We start from the raw sequence: 19716 nt of genomic DNA, 5'->3' as shown, positions 1-19716 counted from the left end.
TTTGGTGTATAACTTTTCTTTGAGAATTGCTGAATATATGTTTTAAAGACTCAAGAAATATTTAAGAAATTATGTGGGTATGCCATTAAGAAAAGGGTTTGTGCTTTGAAAAAGTAAGAATTGTTGTTTTCAGTTTTAGAAAGCTACTGATGTATATGCACGCTGAGTAACAGAGCAATGTATACTCCTAGAGAGTCATGTATCCAATCATATACCGAGTGTGATATCTAGACTTCACTCACACATAGCCTATTAGAAAAGGATAAATACACTAAAATAGATAGTTTGATACTGACTGGATGATTTAAACAATGAGTCAGAGATATAGTCACAACTGTTATGTATCTAACAAAAATTAAGATACTTCACTACTCAGGCACTCATCCAATCACCCAGCCACTACTCAAGCAGTCATTGAATCATTCACTCACTATTCACGCACTTATTCAATAACCCAGGCACTACACGTACACTCTTGCAATCATGCAGGCACTAACTATCCAGTCATTCAACCAGCCAGGCACAACCCATGCACTCATTGGTGTTGAGACAGAATATCAAGTTGGAAATGTCGACCTACACAGATATCGAGGTGGCAATATCGTGATTCAGATATATCGAAAGCAAGAATATAGTGGTAAGGAATATTGAATTTAAGGTAAGAAATATTGTTTTTAAAAAATATAGAAGTCAGTAATATTGTTTGCAAACATAAAGTTGTTTAAAATATAGTTTTTTTGTAATTAGTGGTATGTATTTTAGTTTATATTTTAAATGTTTGTGGTGTATTTTTTTTGTTCTGAGGACGGTTGTGGGTTTATAGGAAAATAGGATGGGAAATAATTTAATTATAATAAAATAATCATTATTTTTTATTTATTTAATTTAGATTTTATAGTGTTAATTGTGGTGAGTAATTTGTTTGTAATTACATATTCATTTGTTGTTAATTAATATTAATTATTAAATTTATAACTATTTATGGTAATTGTGTGATATTTTTAGGTGTGGGTTGTGGGGTTTACGGGGTAAAGGGTGGGAAGTCATTTATTTTTGATTTACTATTAATGTGTTGTTAATTTATATTAATTAATGGATTAAAAATTAATTATGAAAATTGTGTAATTATTTTAGGTGCAGGCTGTGGGGTTTATAGGAGTAAAGGGTGGGAACTAGTTTATTTTCAATTAATTAATAATTAGTTGTTAATTTATATGAACTAATTCATTGCTAATTAATGATGGTAATTGTGGGATTTGTTTTAGGTGTGGGTTGTGGGGTTAATGGGATAAATGGTGGGAAGTAATTTATTTGTAATTAATTAATAATTATTTGCCAATTTATATTAACTAATTAATGGATAATTAATTATGGTAATTGTGCGATTGCTTTTTAGGTGTGGGTTGCTGGGTTTAAGGGATAAAGGGTGGGAAATAATCTATGTTTAATTAATAATTACTTGTTAATAATATTAATTAATTATTAAAAAATTAAATATGGAATTTGTTGCATTAATTTTAGGTGTGGGTTGTGGGGTATATGGGGTAAAGTGTGGGAAGTAATTTATATTTAATGAATACAAAATCAGTTGATCATTAAAATGAAATAATTATTATATATTTGATTAGGGTATTTGTTTATATTTTTGTGTGTGAGGTTTATTGTGATAGGGGTGGAGTGTGGGTAGTAAATTAATTTTACTTTATAATTAGTTGTTTAATGCTATTAGTTTTCTAATTGAAAATAGGTTTTAAATGTGTAATTCATTTTTTACAGTTTAATTTTGTATGTGGGTTTTGGGGATTTTAGGAGTAAAATGTGGGAAGTTCAATATTTTTTATGAGTTTTAATTTGTTTTTTAAATAATAATATTTCTTTAATTTGTAATTGAATATGTTAATTAAGGAAGTACATTTTTTTAAATTCAGATGTGGGTTGTGAATTGTGTGGGGTTATAGGGTAGGAAATTAACAAAGTAAATGTATGTAATAATTAATGTTTTTGTTTCTAAGGAATTTCTAATTAAAAATATGGATTTGTTTGGATATTATGTTTTATTTTATTTTTATATAATATTTGTAGGTATTTGTCAAATGTATTTACCATTATAATATGTTTTAATTTTTTAAAATATTTAATCTATTTGTATTTACATTTTTAACATATCTATATATTTGTTAATTTAAATATTCTTGCTGTTGTTAAAATGTTGTTTGTTTTTAATTTTGAACTGACTGGAGTGAGAATACTAATTGTTACTCCTCTGCAATCCAACACTTTCCCTGCTATTTTACTCACTGGAGTGGAAATAGTAATTTATACCCCTCCGCTATCCAACAGTTTCCATACTGTTGCACTCACTGGAGTAGGAATAGTAATTTTTACCCCTCCGCTATCCAACACTTTCCCTACTGTTGCACTGACTGGTGTGGGAATAGTATTTTTTAACCCTCTGCTACCCAACACTTTCTCTACTGTTGCACTCGCTGGAGTGGGAATAGTCATTTTTACCCCTTCGCTATCCAACATTTTCCCTACTGTTGCACTCCCTGGAGTGGGAATAGTAATTTTTACCCCTCCACTATCTAACACTTTCCTTACTTTTACAATTATTGGAGTGGGAATAGTAATTTTTACACCTCTGCTATCCAACACTTTCCCTACTGTTTCACTTACTAAAGTGGGAATAGCAATTTTGGCGCATCCAGTGCCTAACACTTCCCCTACTGTTACACTCACTGGAGTGGGAATAGTAATTTTTACCCCTCAGCTATCCAACACTTTCCCTACTGTTGCACACACTGGAGTCGGAAATTTAAGTTTGAAGATTTTTAAATAGTTTAATGTTTTAATTCATAATAGAATGTTTTTTAATTAGAATTTGTTATTGGTACATAAATATATATATATATATATTCACTGAAAAAACCATAGGTTTCACGCCTTATATAGTTGGGAATTAGCATTAAAAAAAGCCTTGCAAATTCACTGAAAAAAACCATAGGTTTCAGGCCTTATATAGTTAGGAATTAGCATTTTAAAAACCTTTGAAATTCACTGAAAAAACCATAGGTATCAGGCCTTATATAGTTAGGAATTAGCTTTTAAAAAACCTTTGAAATTCACTCAAAAAACTATAAGTTTTAGGGGTGTTATAGTTAGCTGGACATTTCACTCATACAAAGCCATTGAAATTGCTCCTATATAGTTAGTTGTACTAACTATATTTCGCGCACCCGCAATGCACTGCTGATGATGTCACATATTACATCATTCATGACATGGTCAGTGACATCACTGATGACATCTCAAATGACATCACTGATTACATCATCCACGTGACAATCACATACACTAGTAAAATCCTTCATCACTCTTTGTAAAATACAGAGTATCATATTTGAATCCATTGTCACAGCAATACAAGTATCTATAAACCCACTCAGGTGCGCTCCCCGGTACGCGTACCTGTAAGCGCTCGAAGCGCGCATATAGATATATATGTGTTTTTGAAGTTACTTTTCATAAAAACCACTGGAGCAATTTTCACCAAATATAGAAAAGGCACTTCTGCGTACCAGTCCCGACAATTTTGCCAATTTTGGTGTAATTCCGTCCAGCGGTTCGGGCTGTAGCCGTATCTAATCGTTCTATGGAAATTAACATGGGGAAAACACGTTTTGGGACCCCTCTTTTTTCTTGGCCCCCGCATGACGAATCCCCCCAAAACTTCCAGGGAAGGAGCGGAGCGGAGCTGGCCTAAATTTTGGAAAATTACACGCAAATTCCTCAACCCGCGGCACAGTTATTCCCAATAGAATGTTGCGGATTTCCTATGGTAGCTAGGTCCTAACTATATATACCTACGGCTATCGCCAGTAGGTAATATAAATATATATATATATATATATATATATATATATATATATTCACTGAAAAAACCATAGGTTTCACACACATTATAGTTAGGAATTAGCATTTTAAAATGCTTAGGTTTCACACCAGTTATAGTTAGATGGTCATTTTACTCATACAAAACCTTTGAAATTCCCCCGTTATAGTAAGTTCAGCTAACTATAACTTGCGCGCCCGCAATGCAGTGTTGATGACATCACATATTACATCACTCATGACATGGTCAGTGACATCACTCATGACATCACTGATGACATCATCCAGTGGATGTGTGTCTTTCTGAAAAATAAATATTTTTTATATATGTATATCTAAAGGTCAATGGAAGAATAAATGGGTAAGTAAGTGTCTAAATGGATGACTTTTTGGTAAAATTGATTGTATAACTGACTGATTAATTGTATCCTAGTGAATACATGGGTTAGTGAGTAATGTTTAAATATGTAAATATCTGTATCAGTCTCACACATTTTTTTAATCAGTGGCTGCATGAGTTGGTGAGTAACTACATGAGTGTCTATATAGGTTATTAGTTGGTTTTTTGAGTATCATTATGAGAGTCTGAGTGTTTATATGGTTTGGTGGGGGATATTACTTAGCACATAGATGCATTAATGAGTGACTCACTGTTAATATGTGTTTTAAAGACAGCATCTGTGCAGGACTTTATGGGAGGATGAGTGTGTGTATAGGTGTGTTAGTGAGTGAATGACTGTCTCAATACTGTATTTATGACTAAGTACATATGTGTTAAACTACTATATGTGAGTATTGGTGTATATAAGTGAGTATTTATGAGAGTTAGAGATTTGAAGAGTTCCAGTATAACTAAGTATGTGTTTCTATAAGTGATCGTTTAAGAGAGTCAGTATGTGTATGTTTGTGTGTATAGCTGTACATGCAAGTAAATGGATGTATGTTAGTTTATTTGCATGTGTGAGTATGTGTGTAAGTAACTCTATTGATGAGTATTGGTGTGTAACAGGAAGCCTATTGAATAGTTTCCAGTCTTTCTGCACAAGTAGGGGGCTTAAAATGAACACTGACAAGACAAAATATCTGGTACCCCCCCAAAAAGCTTGGACGTCCACCTGCACTGAACCTGGTGCCCCTGGAAAGGGTCACGGAATTTGACTATTTAGGTATCCGCTTATCTGACACCATGCAGTGGAACCCACATCTCCAGAAGATGTTGCTAAGCCACAAAAGGGTTGTGGGGGTACTTCTGAAAGAACAGCGTAAGTCCTCATCCTAACATCGATCAGTTATCCAGATCCGAGAATACATTTTTGAAGGATTTGATGGCCCTTCCTCAGAGGACCCTGACGCTACCCCTGCTACTTGATACGGGGTGCCGTTCAATCAAAGACCAGGAACAACTCTGTCCACTACTACTTTGGGCTCGCCTGTGGAGTGTTCCCGAACTTGCCAATTGTGTGGATGGGTTGTCGGAAGTATGTCGATGCCTGGTTGGTCTAAAATTAGGTGGCTTAAAGACATTAAATTCTTGCTTGGTGAGTTGGGGCTCGGGGATGCTTGGGTATCTAGATCTGCTCCCCTAAATTGTCCTTAAGAAAATTTACAGGAGTTGGGAATCCAACAAAAGTAGCTTCGACCCCAAACAAAGTAGAGCAACCATTGAGTTTTTTAGGATTAAGGACGTGGCCTTCCGCGAATCCTACCTTGACATGATTTTAAAACCTACAGATAGGCTCTGTATTTTAAGTTTAGAGTAGGTATGCTCCCAGTGGGTGAACTGACTGCACGCTGGAAAATTCTGGCGCAATCCTCACCCTTTTGTTTATTCTGTACGTCTAGAGTGGAGTCTGTTGCCCACTTCCTATTTGAATGCCCAGCTTATAAATCCCCAAAATCTAGGTGGTTAAAACCATTATGTAGGGAGCTGGGCACCAGACACTACATTGTCGCAATGCGGACTGTCAACATTTTTAAGATGGGCTTGGTCGATCAGATCTAAAAGGATTAACGATATCGTTTAATTATGGTAATTGTATTTAGACCTTTTTAAGCATTTTATTGTCATGTATATTATTTTAACTGATCTGTTGACGCATTTTAAATGTTGCGGTTTTTAAGTTGTTGTTCTATGTAATGCTTTTAAAGATATGTTTTATTGAAATAAAGCCTTCTGACTGACTGACTGACTGACTGGAACAGGATGTATAGGTGTATGAGTGCATATGATGATTGAGTACATGTATGAGTGACTATATAGAACTGTTGGTGAATGAGTGGATGTGGACGTAGATGTTGGAATAGATTGTTGTAACTGGTATTGGTATCTCCTTTTTCTTGAAAATTGTTGTTTCTATTTTTGAATGTGTGTATCAAAGGTTATATTAGAGTGAGAGGAGGTCTGCCACTCTTTCACAAGAGTGATGTCATCAGTGATGTCATTTGAGATGTCATCAGTGATGTAATGAGTGATGTCACTGACCATGTCATGAGTGATGTAATAGGTGACGTCATCAGCAGTGCATTGCGGGCGCGCGAGTTATAGTTAGCTGAACTAACTATAACGGGGAATTTCAAAGGTTTTGTATGAGTAAAATGACCAGCTAACTATAACTGGTGTGGAACCTATGGTTATTTCAGTGAATTTCAAAGGTTTTTAAAATGCTAATTCCTAACTATAACGTGGCTGAAACCTATGGTTTTTTCAGTGAATTTCAAAGGTTTTTTTGAATGGTAATTCCTAACTATAACGTGGCTGAAACCTATGGTTTTTTCAGTGAATTTCAATGGTTTTGTAAATGATAATCTTTAAATGTATTAATTGTTATATTTTTTATACTGATTTACTACATTATTTTACATTATTTATTTTTGGATATTTTATTTTTTAAATTACATTACATATTTTTAATATAAATTGAATAAAAAATGTTTGACACCTCTCTGCAACGCAGCCCCCTGGCGCGTTTGCAGAGGGGGAACTAATTTCCCTTGCATACTGGGGGTCCATGGGGGCCAACTATTCCTCCTGGAACCTCCAGTATGCGCCAGGGGGCTGCATTGCAGAGAGGTGTAATGAGGCCACACCCTTTTTTACACCTCTCTGCAACGCAGCCACCGGGTGCGTTTGCAGAGGAAGAACTAATTACCCTTGCATACTAGGGGTCCCTGGGGCCAACTAGCCCACCTGGAACCTCCAGTATGCGACAAGGGGGCTGCATTGCAGAGAGGTGTAATGAGGCTACACCCTTTTTTACACCTCTCTGCAACGCAGCCCCCGAGAGGGGGAACTAATTCCCCTTGCATAATGGGGCCCCCTTGTCGCAACCTCCAGTATGCGACTAGGGGGCTGCATTGCAGAGAGGTGAAATGAGGCTACACCCTTTTTTACACCTCTCTGCAACGCAGCCCCCGAGAGGGGGAACTAATTCCCCTTGCATAATGGGGGTCCCTGGGGGCCAACTAGCCCACCAGGAGCCTCCAGTATGCACCAGGGGGCTCTGTTGCTTTGTCCAGGGGCAGTGTGGGAGGGATTGGGCCCCCCACACTTCTTTATCACTATGCCCCTGCGATTTGGTCCCCCGGGGGGTAATTTGAAAAAAAACAGACCGGGTTTAAAAAAAAATAATTGGGGGCCTTGGGGGTCCTTGTGGGACCACCTGGGCAGGCCTAGAGGGTCAGGGTGTTTCTACCCTGCCCCCTTTTTGTGTTCTACACATTTGTTTTTCTACTTTCCTGTGCCTCGGTCTACCGAGCACAAGATGGCTGCCAACACTTCCTGGTTTGAAGTGTTGACAGCAAATGAGCAGCTTTCTCGGGAAGGTACGTGTACCATATGCGTACCGTGATTTTTTGAAAAAAATAAATAAATTGGGGGGCCTTGGGGGTCCTTGTGGGACCCCCTGAGCAGGCCTAGGGGGGTCAGGGTGCTTCTACCCTGCCCCCTTTTTGAGTTCTACAGGTTTGTTTTTCTGCTTTCTTGTGCCTCAGTCTACCGAGGCACAAGATGGCTGCCAACAATTTCTGTTTTGGAGTGTTGACAGACAGTGGCAGCCAATCAGCATGCAGCTCGTGCACGGGAGGCTATGAGCACCGTACGCGTACCTTACGCGTACGGTACGCATACGGTGCGCGTACGGTGCGCGCTTATAGATATATATTTTCTTTTCTTTCAATTTTCTCAGGAATTACTAGAGGGATTTACACCATTTAAGCAAAAAAGCGTGATCTGCGAATCAGACTCTACCATTTTGCCAAATTTCTTGTAGTTCCGTTCAGCCGTTTGGGCTGTAGCCGTGTCTAATCGTCCTATGGAAAATAACATGGGGAAAACATGTTTTGGGACCCCCTTTTTTCTCAGCCCCCACTTGACGAATCCCCCCAAAATGTTCAGGGAAGGAGCGGGCCATCTTCTTTGAGAAATTCGCGAAGATTCATCAACTGGTGCCAAAGTTATTCCCAATAGAATGTTGCGGATTTCCTATGGAAACTAGGTCCTAACTATAACTACCTTCTGGCGACCGCCAGTAGGTAATATATATATGTGTATATATATATATATATATATATATATATATATATCCTACTGGCGGTCGCCAGTAGGTAGTTATAGTGAGGAGCAATTTTTGTTTTGCTTTTAACTTTGGCGTTATTTGATGAATCTTCATTGATCTAATTCTTGTTCATATCAGCTCCTATGTTGAAAGTTTGGTGGTGATTTGTCAAGGGAGTCCCAAAACGTGTTTTCTCCATGTTAATTTTCATAGGAAACTTTAGACAAGGCTACAGGTCGAACGGGTGAACGGAATTACCCCAAATTTGGCAGAGAGAAAAGTCTTGGTCTAGAAAGTATGCTTTTGTTTATTTAGTGTAAATCTGTTCAGTAGTTTTTGATAAATATCGAAATTTACAGATATCGATATTTGGGAATTCTGCATCTGACTGGCTGAGGCGTTACGAGCACGAGCTTGCAGCTTAATGGCTGTGAGTGCTGCGAGCGGTTGCAACTAGGAAGTGTTGGCCGCCATTTTGTGATTCTGCTGAAGTAAGTAAGGGGAAAAATGGCAAAAAAGTAGGAAAGAGGAGTATAGGAGCACTGGAACCTCTGTGGGGTGTTTAGGGTGTGCTATAGAGGGGGTGCGAACCAAAGTATTCACCCCTACCGGTGTGAAAGTGCTGGGCTACGGAAATTTAGTGAGGTAAGGTGAGCTGCTGCGGGACTCGGGGATTAAAGCGTGAGCCCAAACTGTATGTCTTATGCTGTGAAGTCATGTGCCCTGGCCGCTGCAGTACAGCTGTGTAAGTAGTGTCAGCAGGTGTTTATACCTAGTAAGATGAAGTACTGGTCTGAAAGTCCTGAGGTACGGAAAATATGTGAGGTACTGTCTAGAGTCTCATGCTGCTAAGCTGAGCTGCTGTTGGACTCGGGGATGAAAGCGTGAGCCCAAACTGTGTGACATATGCTGTGAAGTTATGTGCTCTGGCCGCTGTGCCACATTTGTCCAAGTAGTGTCAGCATGTAGTTATACCTCCTCGGAGGAACTTTAGTTTCGAACATTGTAAGTTGTGCATGGTGCTTAGGGGGTGTTATACAGGGAGTGCAAAGGTAAATTTGCACGTATCAAAACAATTCGGTATTTGTAAAAGTGCAGACTACTGACTCTACGGGTCTGATCACGCTGGGGGCGTAAGCTGAGCTGCTGCCAGAATTGGGGATAAAGCCGCTGAACTACTGACCCCTATTGTGAACTTTTAACCTGCACGTGCTGTTAAATGTTCGAGAAAACGTCACAAAAATATATCTTTAGGTTAAACAAAATCAATGAACTTTTAACCTTCAGGTGTCTTTGAATGTTCCAGAAAGTGTGGTGATAAAATAGGTTGAACTTCTGACCAGTATGTGGCGCGGAATATTCAGCAGCTTTTCATATGGAAAATTCAAATATGACCAATGGAGATAAGTTTTGGAATGTCATCGAAGGAATGAAGTATTCTGATTTGTTCTTTACATGTATTTATATGTGGATAGACAGAGAAATTGTACCATTACTGGTTCCATTCTTGATGAAAGCGGTGCATTACATGTAGTGTGTGACAAAGAATGAATTCCATGCGTGTGTGATATTTGCAATCTGCATACCAACTACAAAGTTGAGGTAGAAATGAACAAGGTATGTTATGTGTTCTGTAGTAGTGATTAAGTATTTGAGGTGATATTTTTAGATTTAAAGTATTTTTTATTTCAAAATAATATACTGTTAGTAAAGTGTGGTGTTTTATATTGGTTATAAAATATGCATAAAGTTAGACCGGTTGTTAGGAATTTTTCACAAAGAAGAAGTGTAGTTTGTCATCGTTAAAGGACTGTGTGGTTTTGAAAATGAGGTACAGCGTTAATTTGGGTTTGTTAATGTATTCAGGCGAGATAAACCAAATGTCCCACGTTTGCAAAGTATACTTTTTATGGGAATAGTGAGGTAGGGGGTAGGAGATGTATGTGTTATTAAGTTAAAAGCGATAAAACGAAACCCAGAAATGTTATGTGGACAGGTCGTGGTCTCATTTCTGACAGTGAGAGGAAGATTTGAATATAAGTCGAGGTAGGTTGTTGTACTGTGAGGTCGTCTGCAGTGTTTGAAGATTACATGGAGAGGAGATGGAGATAGTAAAAGTGATACGTTCCTTTTTTATGTACGCATAGCTTGAATCATTTGATCATAGGTTGAGATATAATATGAACATGGTTTCTGGTTTGCATTTGGGTATAGTTAATAGTTTTAGTAGTTTCTAACTAGTGAATAATAAAAAGGTAGATATACTAAAATATACGGTAGTAAAAGTATTAATGCTTGTCTGTTCTTATGAAATGGAAGTGGTTGGGGCTTGTTTTAAAAAAATATATGTTTTATAAATGTGTGAGAGATAAAAAAGAAATGAAAATGTGCGGTATATTTTCTGTATGACTTTCTTGACATTAGAAAACTACATGTGATTATAAGTGAAACTATTTGTCAGGCTGTGTCCCTGTGCTGGATATAAGTAGGTTTTTAAGTGGTCTGGGTTTTACCGGTGCTCAGCTTTACTATCCTTTTTGAGACACTCGTCCATTTTTACATTCCACTTAATGTCCTTAATAAACATTTCGTAAAGGGACGGTATGTCAAAAGTTTGGGAATTACAACTTTGTTTACTCTCTTCATCCCCTGCTATACACTCTAAAAAGTGTTTAAATGACTTTATTAACATATAGATGTCTAGCTAGTGAAGGTGGTGTAGTTTGTCTGGGCCCATTTATAAACTGTGCTATGGGATGGTTTATATTTTACCCGCCAATTTGCATGTATGAATACTTTTCGCTGAAAAGGGTTGCGGCAGACACCTGTTAAAATTAATCCAGTATATGGGTATAGTGGCACTACTAGGACTGGTGGGGGTTTCTGTTTGATTTCGTACGGTTAAGCAAGGGCGGGGGTGTGGGTTGGTAAGGTGGGTATGTTGGAGATTAAAACACTGACTTTAGTAACGTGTAGATGTCTAGCTACTAAAGGTGACATAGTATCACTGGGATCATTGATAAAGCGCTCTATGGCATGGTATATGTTTTACCCGCAAATTTGCATGTTTTAATACGTTTTGCTGATGAGCGTTTCGGGAGACATCTGTTGAAATTAAGCCTCTGTATGGCTATAGTGGAGCTTCCAGGGTTGCTGGGGCTCTTTCTTTTATTGCGTAAAGTTAAGCAAGGGCGGGTATGGAGGTGGTGCAGTGGCACTGGGACTATTTATAACCCACCTTATGGTATGGTGTATGTCTTACTTGCAAAATTGCAGGTTTTAATATCTTTTGCTGATGAGCGTTCCGGCAGAGACCTGTTGAAATTAAGTCTATATATGGTTATAGTGGCACTAATGGGAGTGCTGGGGTTCGTTGTTTGATTTCGTAAGGTTAAGCAAGGGCAGGAGTGGGGGTGGTGGGTATGTTGCTGATTATAACAAGGACATTTGTAACTTGGACATGTGTAGCTAGTAAAGGTGATGTAGAACCACTGGGCCCATTTATAAACCGTGCTATGGGATGGTTTAAGTTTTACCCGCCAATTTGCATGTTTGAAAACATTTTGCTGCTAAGCATTCCAGCAGATACCTGTTAAAATTAACCCTGTCTATGGTATAGTGGCGCTTCTAGGAATATTGGGGGTTTCTGTTTCATTTTGTACGGTAAGCAAGGGCGGAGGTGTGGGTGGGCGAGGTGGGTATGTTGGTGAATAAAACACAGAATTTAGTAACGTGCAGATGTCGAGCTACAAAAGGTGATGTAGTATCACTGGGACCATTTATAAACCGCCCTATGGCATGGTAAATGTTTTACCCGCAAATTTACATGTTTTAATACGTTTTGTTGATGAGCGTTTTGGGAGACATCTGTAAGCCTCTGTATGGCTATTGTGGCTCTTCTAGGTTTGCTGGGGCTCTTTCCTTTATTGCGTAAAGTTAAGCAAGGGTGGGTGTGGAGGTGGTGTAGTGGTACTGGGACTATTTATAAACCGCATTATGGTATGGTGTATGTTTTACTTGCAAAATTGCAGGTTTAAATACCTTTTGCTGATGAGCGTTCCAGCAGACACCTGTTAAAATGAAGTCTATGTATGGCTATAGTGGCGCTAACGGGAGTGCTGGGGCTCGTTGTTTGATTTTGTAAGGTTAAGCAAGGTACGAGGTGGGGGTTGGGAGGTGGGTATGTTGATGATTATAACATGCACATTTGTAACGTGCACATGTGTAGCTAGTAATGGTAAAGTAGTGCCACTGGGTCAATTTATAAACCGATCTATGGCAAGGTATATGTTTTATCCGGAAATTTGCATGTTTTATTATCTTTTGTTGCTGAGCGTTCCGGCAGACACCTGTTGAAATTAAGTTCCTGTATTGCTATAGTGGCTCTACCAGGTTGGCTGGTGCTCTTTCTTTGACTTCGTGAGGTTAAGCAAGGATGGGGAGGAGGGTGGTGTAGTGGCAGTGGGCCTATTTATGAACCACTTTATGGTATGGTATAAGTTTTACTCGCAAATTTGCATGTTTTAAAACCTTTTGGTGATGAGTGTTCCAGCAGACAGCCACGCAAATCACACAACATTTCTGTGGATAACAAATCTTTGTGCCGATAGACACTCTTGCACAGTGGAAGAAGGCTGCCAGCGTTGATGGCAAATTATGAAACTAGGTCCCATTGCAGATTCCAATGGAAGCTTGGACTATTTCTTTGTTACTATGGTGTAGTCAGGGCTTTAAGTGGGAAAAATAACTGGGGGGGGGCTCTAAAAGGGGGCGGGTCAAACTTCTTAAGGGGGTGTGGGCTATCCAAGTAGGGGCGTGGTCTAAATCGAGATAATTAGCATTGTGTGCTTTAGACAATCCCCTTCAATTATCCTACGTTCTGAAAACACATTCTTTAAAGGATTTCCCTTCTTCCTACAACGTGGCTCACCTAGCATGATGTCTCCAACTCTCAGTAGTGAGCAAAATGAGCATGTGTAAATCCATGTGCATGCTCTCACTGCAGTCCAATAAAAAAAAGAAAATTGATGATCTTTGCGAGGGCCGAAAATAGAGCCCAATAGAGACCCATTTCGAGGCTCCCTGAAAATAACTGCTGGTTCTCAGACCCGGCCCACTTAAAGCCCAGCATCCATCCATCCTAATCACTGCGCTATACAGCCATCTTTTAATTCATCCATACACTCCTACTTACATACATACATACATCTGTCCCTGCACTTATCTTAAGCAATTATGAGCCCAGTTGCCTATCATAAGCACTGTGCCATCCATCTAGCCATATGCCCATATATCCATACATACATCTGTGCCAGAACCAAAACTAAGCATCTATCAGTCCACCTGTATATCCTAAGTATTGGTCCATGTTCCATTCATCCTTCCATCCATCCATATATCCATACATCTATCCATCTACCTATCTATTCATCCATCTGGCCATGCATCCACTCGCCCTTTACTCATCTATCTGTCCTTATTTCCGTGCACCTTCTGCCCCGATCCTAAATACCGCGTATTATACTCGTCCACCCAGCCTCTTAAGGGGTCGAAAAGGCTGGCGATAAGCATTGACAGACAGATGTTTCTGATAAAGAACAAGAAAGCTTTGAGTTGCTCTTTGTGGAGCATAGTTCACCACCCTTCTCTGGTGGTGTTTTAAACAAAGGTTGATCCAGCGAAAGAAATGTAAAGCAGCTTTTAAGTGTAAGATGTTAATTTAGAAACATAACATTTTGTCTATTTCTAAATAGGAACACTGCTTTAAACTGGCCGTGACTGACAGATACTGAATACCTGTAGTTCTTACATTTGAGAGAATATACCAGACAGCTAATTTGGGGTGGTGAGAACCTGCACTTCTGTATTTCCATGTGAAGCACAGTATAGGAATATAAAGGTAATTCCAAAGCTACTATCTTCATATTAAAGAGGGTGTGTGAGAACTAAATGAGCCCGGCAAAGCGTGTTATTTCGTAGCACTAAATCAAGACACTGTGAAAGGTCAGAGCAGGGTCGTGCTGGAGTTGGCTGCCTGTGGTCGGCTCCAGAGGCGCAACCAGAGCGAAATTTTGGGGGAAGCTAATTCTTTCATAAGTAGGCAGAGTGGGTATGAAGGGGCTCTAAAAAGGGGTGAAAAAGAACAGAGTCTCATTTACAAGCAAATGGTTTTTTAAAGACCTGTGAAGTAATCGGGTGCGGCTCTGTATGTGCGCCTGGGAAGCTGTCTGGTGGTCTCTCTGCTAATCACCCCACGATGATGTTGCTCCTGCGCTGCAAAAAGAGAAGGGAAATCCTGAGAGGAAATGTCTCTCTTTAAAGGATTTCCTTTCTTCTACAATGCGACTCACCTGGCATGATGTCTCCACTTCTCAGTAGTGAGCAATGTGCATGCTCTCACAGTCTCACTGCAGTGCAATAATGGACTACCTTTACAAGGCTCAAAAATAAAGCCCCATAAATACCCGTTTCGAGGTCCCAAAAAAATAAACTGTCAGTGGTCGGGCCCCCACAGACCCGCCCCCCACTTAAAGCCCTGGGTGCAGTGTTATGTTAGCGAAGTTGTAGATAAAATTGTTAGGCTAATAATGGTAATTTTTGTGCGTGCCGTTTGGTTGATAATATCATCCTAAGTACATAGATTACAAGTTTAAAAAATACTATCTATAAAGTTTCCTGGGTTGCAGAGGGAGTGCTGTGGGGTGGTGGGGTGGGGCGGAGAGGTGAAAAGTACGAGGTAGTGCATTTACATATAAATTGTAAAGGTGTATGTAAATAATTAAATAAATAGTTGCTGTATGGTCTAATGGCACTACTCGTCATCCTACTGCTCCCCTGCCATGCTCCATCACATTGCAGCAGTGCCTCTAGAAGGCATCAGTAGAATTTATGTAATTGTGTGTTATTATTTAAACATATTGAACAGATGTAAAAAATAATTGAATCTATTTGTTGTCTTTCAGGAAATTATTTCGTTTGGATTAAGATTTGAAAATGCCTAGAAGAACTGAGAAAAAAAATGAAAGACAAAAAATATAGGGCCAGATGTAGATAAATCTTATTTACCTACTCTAAAATAGCGAATTTTACCAATTCGGTATTTTAGATTCGGTAAATAAGATGTAGGTAATCATTTGGTAATTTTTACCGAATCTGAATGATTCGGTAAATACCGAATCGGTATTTACTGATTCGGTAATTGCCATTAACTCCTATGGGTCTTGAGGCCCATAGGAACCTATGGCAATTTCCGAATCGGTAAATACCGATTCGGTAAAATTACCGAATTGACAAGGGGGACAGGGTGTCACTTTGACACCCTGTTGCACCCCTGATTCAGGCTTGTGTGCCATGTGACACACATACATGCCCTTAGGGCATGTCTGTGTGCCACATGGCGGAGGTGTACATGCACAGATGTGCATGTACACAGGAATTCATTATTTACCATGCAATGGTATTACATGGTAAATAACAAATTCTTAGGGGCCTGTGGCATTGTTTGCAGTACCACCTACATATAGATGTATGGATTCGGTAAAGTTACCGAATCAGTATTTTACAGAATCGGTAAATTTACCGATTCGGTAAATTTACCGATTCTGTAAAATGCTTTCCCACCGAGAAATTGTATGCTATTAATGTTCAGACCACTTGTGCTCTTCAAGTTTATGTTCAAAGTCACGATGAATCATTTGGGAAAGTTTAGGTCTTGCCTGCAAATGAAATAGAGTGTTGAAATCATTTGAAGAAATTGAAAAATTAGCAGCAAATGAACCAGACAGTACAGACATTCTTAAAACTAATATGTTGGACACATACTAAAATCTGGGTCAGCTATGTCTCTATGAAGTACTTCAACATTACTGCTTCAAAAGAAATGTTAAACTGAATTTAAAAGAAGGACAATATGCAGTAGAATGAGAATGAGAGCAGCCTGATTCTATGAGGCGCCGCTCTTCTGCGATACCCTAGCCTTTTAAAAATTTTGTCTGCACTATATTGCATATCCTGCGCACTTCGCACTTTGTTTGAATGAGAGCAGCCTGATTGCACTAGGCATCGCTCTTCTGTGATTTTTAACCTTTTTAAAACTTTGTCTGTACCAAATTGCATATTCTGCGCACTTTGCACTTTGTTCCTACCTGCCTAATTCGTTGTCTTGCTCCGAGGCCCTGGTCCAACACGGCTTGTGCCGATTGCTTGGAGGGCTTACCGGAAGGCACAGAAAGCTCACCACTTCCGGCGGATGCCGAATGTAGCGCTCCAGTCTCTCGACTGCCCCAGTCTACAAAGGGCGGAGAGACCGGAGCAGGCAAGTGAATGATAGCAGCCTGATTCTACGAGGCGCCGCTCTTCTGCGATACCCTAACCTTTTAAAAATTTTGTCTGCACTATATTGCATATCCTGCGCACTTTGCACTTTGTTTGAATGAGAGCAGCCTGATTGCACTAGGCATCGCTCTTCTGTGATTTTTAACCTTTTTAAAACTTTATCTGTACCAAATTGCATATTCTGCGCACTTTGCACTTTGATCCTACCTGCCTAATTCGTTGTCCTGCTCCGAGGCCCCGGTCCAACACGGCTTGTGCCGATTGCTTGGAGGGCTTACCGGAAGGCGCAGAAAGCTCACCACTTCCGGCGGATGCCGAATGTAGTGCTCCAGTCTCTCGACTGCCCCAGTCTACAAAGGGCGGAGGGCAAGGGCAAGCACGCAGCGGGCGCGCCGGTGGCGCGCCGAAGGCACGCCTAAGGCAAGCCCGTCTGCGCCTGTCCGCCCCTGGACCGCGCCCAGGGCCACAAATTCTGCCCCATTGACCGCAGCTCCATCTTATAGCTACCACCATCAGCCCTCCTTGATCTACGCCCTACTATGACATGTCCTGACTGTACATACAATTTACTTGAACCCCTCTATTACCTTAAACCCTGCACTCATTGTGGTTTTAAACTAGAGGCCCCTCAACCAACGCAAGCGTATACCCCGTTTCTTACAATAAGTCCTAAGCATATCAAAGCCTCACTTATTAATGTTAGATCGTTAAGTAAGCACAAAGAGGAAATTGCTGATATCATTGGTAGTGAACAATTGGATCTACTGTTTGTAACAGAAACTTGGACCAACCCAGCATCTGACCCAGACCTCCTAGTGGCCGTCCCTGAAGGCTACAACATTCTCAGACAAGACAGACAAATAAAAACTGGAGGGGGAATTGCCATTATATACCGTAGCCAGTTCAAAACCACCGTTAACCCCCTGCCTCTCTCCACCTGTGAGGCCTTGCAGTTCTCCATAGTTCTAGGTCCTTCCAATCGTTTCAAAGGTGTTCTTTTATATCGTCCCCCAGGTAGCAGAAGCAAATTTTTGACCTCCTTCGCTGATATGAGGGAATCTGTTGCCTTAGAAGACACTGTGACCATCTTAGAAGATTTCAACTTTCCACTAGAAATCGAGACCAATAACGATACTAAAGCTCTCACCACTGACCTAGAATCTCTTGGTCTTATCCAACAGATTACTAATTGTACACATGAAGCCGGTCACAACTTGGATGGGCTATTTACAAATGACATTAACCTATCCATTACGGAGATCATCCCACTGGGATGGACAGATCATCACGCTGTCATTTTTACCATCCCATCCCATCCGCTATCTAATAAGAAACATCATAACCGACCACTTAAAACTTTTAGACCTTGGAAACACATTGACTATCACCAACTCCGTGATATGCTCTCTGCCACCGTACCAACCTTACTTCAAGACCCCAACAAATCATCCAGAGAATACTCAGAATGGCTTACTCTGACCCTAAATAAATTAGTACCCATTAAAACCACCTATAAAAATCGTAGCACCCCATTGGCACCCTGGTACTCCGAGGATCTTAGGTTACAGAAACAACTCTGTTGCAACAAAGAAAGACATTGGAGAAAGACCTACTCCACTGAAGATAAGGAAATCTATAAGAAAGAAATGACACTATATAAATCCCTCATCCAAAATGCTAAAAGTACATTTTACTCCTCTCAAATTGAGCAAGCAAAGAATTCCAAAAAATAACTTTACCAAGTGGTAGCCAAACTGTCTCATCTGCCTCCTCAATCGATCCCCAGTCCTTCCCAAGCACTTTGTAATAACCTGGCCACTTTTTTCTTCGATAAGGTTAATAACATCTACACTAATTTCACACAGAAAACCCACACAGACACCGGTCTGAATGTCGCCCCCACCAATCACCCAATCCTCTCACAGTTTTCTGATACGAATTCTACCCAAGTTATTGAGGCCATGAAATCCATCAAATCAGGATCAGCTAAAGACTCCTGTCCTGCCTCAACCCTCCTTCCCATCTCGGACATTATTGCACCTCATCTTGCTAACATTTTTAACACCATGTTTTGCACAGGAATTTATCCTGCAATTTGGAAGGACACGCTTCTCAAACCCCTACTCAAAAAGCCCCATCTTGAGGCAGAAGACACGAACAATTATCAACCTATAGCCAGTCTGCCATATCCAGCAAAAATAGTCAAAAAACTCATGAACTCTCAAATCTCTCAATATTTAGAACAATACTCTTTATTAGATGACAGGCAATTTGGCTTCCGCAAATCCCACAGCACGGAGACCGCACTCATCAAATCCACCGATGAAATAAGGAAAGCTCTTGACCTGGGAGGAGCGGCAATACTCATTCTTCTTGACCTCACAGCGGCCTTTGACACGTTCGATCATAACATCTTGATCGACCGTGTCAGTGCCATAGGCATTCAGACCAAAGCAAAAGACCTTTTGAGATCTTTTTTATCTGGTCGCACCCAGACAGTCCAGCTAGACACTTTCCTATCAGAACAACTGGCCCTACCTTGCGGTGTCCCTCAAGGCTCATCCCTCAGTCCAACCCTATTTAATATCTATGTCACTGATTTGGCAAGGGTTATTAAAGATTGGGGGATGAGCCTAACATCCTATGCTGATGACACCAGGTTAGTTCTTACTATCAAGGAGAATGGAGAGAAAATAGCAGCCAACTTTCAGCAAGGTATGATGGCCATCAGTAATTGGATGTTGGAAAACTGTCTCAGGTTAAACTCCAATAAAACTGAGGTCATGACCTTTGGCAAGCTCACTCCCACTTGGTCCGATACATGGTGGCCCACGAACTTAGCCCCCCCCCCCATCCAATCTACTAAGGTTAAAAATCTGGGAGTTCTCTTAGACAACAAACTCACTTTTTCATCCCACGTTAATTCCATTGCTTCCTC

Source organism: Lissotriton vulgaris, chromosome 9, assembly GCF_964263255.1.
Source record: "Lissotriton vulgaris chromosome 9, aLisVul1.2, whole genome shotgun sequence".
Taxonomy (NCBI): domain Eukaryota; kingdom Metazoa; phylum Chordata; class Amphibia; order Caudata; family Salamandridae; genus Lissotriton; species Lissotriton vulgaris.
Note: the sequence above shows the minus strand (reverse complement) of the source record.